This window comes from Anolis sagrei, chromosome 4, assembly GCF_037176765.1.
Source record: "Anolis sagrei isolate rAnoSag1 chromosome 4, rAnoSag1.mat, whole genome shotgun sequence".
Taxonomy (NCBI): domain Eukaryota; kingdom Metazoa; phylum Chordata; class Lepidosauria; order Squamata; family Dactyloidae; genus Anolis; species Anolis sagrei.
The window spans coordinates 236,449,310-236,454,287 of NC_090024.1; the positions used below are offsets into that span (position 1 = coordinate 236,449,310).

The 4,978-nt window shown below is 44.9% G+C and overlaps 1 non-coding gene across 1 annotated transcript; it reads right to left on the reverse strand.

Annotated features, from left to right (window-relative positions):
* Nucleotides 1-1,007: 1,007 nt before the first annotated feature.
* On the reverse strand, nucleotides 1,008-1,123 carry LOC132775267 (U5 spliceosomal RNA). Its single transcript, XR_009631475.1, has one exon. It is a non-coding gene; the product is annotated as a U5 spliceosomal RNA (small nuclear RNA).
* Nucleotides 1,124-4,978: the final 3,855 nt, after the last annotated feature.

Genomic DNA, 4,978 nt, shown 5'->3' on the forward strand with positions numbered 1-4,978 from the left:
GCACACAGCAGTCCCATGACCAACAGAAAACATTGGAAGTGTTTGGTGGGCAGTGTCCTTTGGTTTTGGAATTGTAGTTCACCTACATCCAGAGATCACTGTGGACTCAAACAATGATGGATCTGGACCAAATTCTACACGAATACTCAATATGCCCAAATGTGAATACTGGTGGAGTGTGGGGAAATAGAATCTTGACATTTGGGAGTTGCAGTTGCTGGGATTTATAGTTCACCTACAATCAGAGAATTCTGAACCCCACCAACGATAGAATTGGGCCAAACCTCCCACACAGAACCCCCATGTGGGCCACGCATGGCAGGGGATGGCTAGTATAGTATAGAGAGAGACGCACATGCAGACATATACATACAATTCACACTAAAAGAGTTTGGAGGACAGGTTTGCAAATGTCTGCATATAGTACTATAGGTCCCAGAATCCCCAAGTGGCTTTTAAAGAAAGCAATACATTATAATTTTTTTTTCCTACAATGAAAACAAAACAATGAAAATCATATTAGCATATATACAAGTTAATTGCTCACTTAACTTTGGTAGGAATATAGCGTGGAATCCTGGGATTTGTAGTTCAGCTAACTGCAAATCCTATATTATGCCTTTGTTGGAACTACAAGTCCCAGAAGCCCATGCAATATCACTATAGCAGATCTATCACTGCAACAAGAGACATAATACTTGACCTATTCATAGCTCCATAACAATCTGCATGCTATATATGCCCTTGTTGAAACTACAAATCCCAGAAGCCCATGCAATATCACTATAGCAGATCTATCACTGCAACAAGAGACATAATACTTGACCTATTCATAGCTTCTCATCAATCTGCAGAGATGAGATGTCCACTATCACAGCCATATTGCATGGAAAGACCCCTAGCGTTGCACTAATGCACCTCATATACGTTAGCAACACATCAATAGGTTAACCCGCATTATAACTATTCCTAAACTAATCCGCATCTATTTTTGAACCAGGAGAATCAGCTCCACTGAAGTGGAGCCTCAAAAAATTTGAGAAAAACTCATAAATGTTCCTCTCCACGGAAATCTTTAGTAAAAGGCGAAAGATTTATACGATCTGAAGAGAAACCAGAGTATGCTTTCCATAACTTCACTGAGCCATCCAGCCTTGCAGGGATAACTATTTCAGTTATGGTGTTCTCTCTGATGTGTCAGCAACTTAGGCTTTACATTCAACTAGATTTTCTTTTTTTATCGATTAGAGAGAAAGAAAGGATCGAGCAACAAACGGGGAATGGGAATTGAGACCCTTCTCGCTCGTTCTACCGCGCAAGGAATTGTGGTCGCAGTAAGATGCAAATGAGGGCTGTTTGGTGTCCGGGCTCGTCGCCTTGTGACGTAGAGTGCAGGGCGGAGATAGAGAAATGCTTCGTTCCTGCGCCCTCTGCCGACCACATCCGGTAGTGCACCCACTTCTTCCCAGCTGAGCTCTATTCCTGGGATTTCCCTAGAGTTAATACGACCACCTCTGCGCATGCTCAGGAACACTTTGCTGCTTCCCCTTTCCCTGATCAGGATCGTTTAATAGAGGACTTGAGATGGTGGAAGGGAGAAAAATATAGAATCCTAGAGCTGGAAGAGACCCCCAAGGGCCATCCAGTCCATCCCCCTGCCAATATATTAATACAATATATTATTATATTATTATCACAGCAGTGGCTCCGGTCATTCCTAGAGGGTTGATCTCAGAAGGTGTTGTTGGGGGACACCTGTTCAACCCCACAACCATTGTCTTGTGGGGTTCCTCAGGGCTCAATATTGTCTCCCATGTTGTTTAACATCTACATGAAGCAGCTGGGGGAGATCATCCGGAGTTTCGGGGTACGGTGTCATCTGTACGCGGATGATGTCCAACTCTGTCACTCCTTTCCACCTGCTACTAAGGAGGCTGTCCAGGTCCTGAACCGGTGCTTGGCCGCTGTGACGGTCTGGATGGGGGCGAACAAATTGAAATTGAATCCAGACAAGACAGAGGTACTCCTGGTCAGTCGCAAGGCCGAACAGGGCATAGGGTTACAGCCTGTGTTGGATGGGGCCGCACTCCCCCTGAAGGCGCAGGTTCGCAGCTTGGGTGTGACCCTGGACTCATCTCTGAGCCTGGAACCTCAGGTTTCGGCGGTGACCAGGGGAGCATTTGCACAGCTAAAGCTTGTGTGCCAGCTGCGCCCGTACCTTGGGAAGTCTGACTTGGCCACGGTAGTCCACGCTCTGGTTACATCCCGTTTAGACTACTGCAACGCTCTCTACGTGGGGTTGCCTTTGAAGACAGCTCGGAAGCTCCAACTAGTCCAATGCTCGGCAGCCATGATTTTAACAGGAGCGGAGCGCAGGGAGCATACAACCCCCCTGTTGCGCCAACTCCACTGGCTACCGATCTGAATTCAAAGTGCTGGCGTTGGCCTTTAAAGCCCTAAACGGTTCGGGCCCAACCTACCTATCCGACCGCATCTCTGCCTATGAACCCACCAGGACTTTGAGATCTTCCGGGGAGACCCTGCTCTCGATCCCGCCTGCTTCTCAAGCTCGGCTGGCGGGGACGAGAGATAGGGCCTTCTCGGTGGTGGCTCCTCGGCTGTGGAACGCCCTTCCTACGGACATTAGGCTAGCACCATCTCTAATGGTATTCCGCAAAAAAGTGAAGACCTGGCTGTTTGAGCAGGCGTTCCAATAATTAGTGCAATGATTGGTTAATGAACACTGGAATGGAACAATGGATGACGAATCTGGAACATGTTTTTGATGACGAGACGACAGTGAATGGGTATTGTAGTAACTGTTTATTAACTGTGTAATGTGTTAGGTTGTTAACTGTTTCTATACTGTAGCACTGAATTTTTGCTGTTCGTATTTGTTGTGAACCTCTGTGAGTTGCCTTCGGGCTGAGAACAGCGGTATAGAAGTAAGGTAAATAAATAAATAATAAATAGTTATGATTCCACTATGAGACGAAGCGGATTTTTAGTGTAGTATGTAGTTGTTGTATAGTTTATATGTTGTGTGATCGGCTTCTTTGTAATTGTCTTTTATGTGTACTGTACACCGCTGAGAATGGCGGTTAATAAGTGCATCAAATAAATAAATAAATAAATATTACTTATATATATTATATTACCACTATTAAAAAACTCTAAAATTAGAACAGCACAACAACAGAGAGGAAACAAACAAGGCCATTGAATCACCTCTCAACAAAAGATTGCTCCAGGCACTGCCAGGCAATCAAATGCTAATCAAGGTGATCAGTTGAAACATCCACACCTAGCTCCAGAAGACAAGAGTCCTTTGTCCCACCCTGGTCATTCCACAGATATATAAACCCTTTTTCCTAGTTCCAACAGATCTCTGAGGATGCTTGCCATAGATGCAGGTGAAATGTCAGGAGAAAATGCCTCTAGACCATGGCCATATAGCCCGAAAAAACCTACAACAACCCAGTGATTCTGGCCATGAATGCCTTCGATAATATATTATATTAGCTTATAATACTTATATATTAGCATTAATATAATATATTACTATATTGTACTATTATTAGTAATATTACATGTAATATAAAATATATAATTATTATATTGTATTAGTATTATATTGTATTGCATTATAATATTATAATATCAGCTGATGTCGTCTATAGTTCAAAGGGAGGAAGTCTTAGAATTATATAGTTGGAAGAGACCCCCAAGGGCCATCCAGTCCAACCCCCCTGCCAAACAAGAAGGCACAATCAAAGCACTCCTGATAGACAACCTCTGCAAATAAGCCTCCAGGGAAGGAGACTCCACTACATTCCCAGGCAGCCTGTGCCACTCTCCAACAGCTCTTACTTTCAGGAAGTTCTTCCTGAAAAAACCCACAAGAACCTAGTTCTTCCTAATCAGATTCCTTTTCAGTGGAATCTCTTTCCTTGCCATTTGAACCCATTGCTCCCTTGTGCCTTGATCTCTAGAGGAGCAGAAAGTAAGTGTCCCCCCCCCCCTCCTCCTCCTCCTCAATGGGACACTCTGAAATCTTGAAACATGGTTCTCCTTGTTCCCTCTCTACCTTCTCTTCTCCCAGCCAAACATCCCCCAGAAGGAAAGGAGGAAGGAAATAGAGGAAGGAGAGAGGAAAAATAGAAGGAAGAAAATACAGAAGGGAAGGGAGGGAGGAAGTCGAAAGAGAGAGGGAAGGAGGAAGAGAGAGGGAAGGAGGATGTAATGAGGGAAGGAAAGATAGAGGAAAGGATAGAGGGGAAGTAAGGAAGAAGGGAGATAGAGGGAGGTAAGGGGGGAGGAAAGAGAAGGAAAGGAGGGAGGATGAGGAGGGAGGGAGGGAAGTAGGGAGTGAAGAAAAGCAAAAGAGAAGGAAGGAAGGAGAAAGAGAGGGAAGGAGGGAGGAAAGAGAAGGATGGAAGGGAAGGAGAGGGAAGAAAAGCAAAAGATAAGGAAGGAAGGAAGGAAGGAAGGAAGGAAGGAAGGAAGGAAGGAGAAAGAGAGGGAAGGAGGGAGGGAAGAAAAGCAAAATTAAGGAAAGAAGGAGAAAGAGGGAAGGAGGGAGGAAAGAGGGAAGGAAGGATGGAAGGAGAAAGAGGATGGGAAGGAAGGGAAGGAGGAAGTAAAAAGAGATAATTATAGAATCATAGAGTTGGAAGAGACCTCATGGGCCATCCAGTCCAATGCCATCACGAAACAGGAAAATCGCATTCAAAGCACCCCCAACAGATGGCCATCCAGCCTCTGTTTAAAAGCTTCCAAAGAAGGAGCCTCCGCCACACTCCGGGGCAGAGAGTTCCACTGCTGAATGGCTCTCACAGTTAGGAAGTTCTTCCTCATGTTGAGATGGAATCTCCTTTCTCGTAGTTGGAAGCCATTGTTCCACACCCTAGTCTCCAAAGCAGCAGAAAACAAGCTTGCTCCCTCCTCCCTATGATTTCTTCTCACATGGCTATCATAT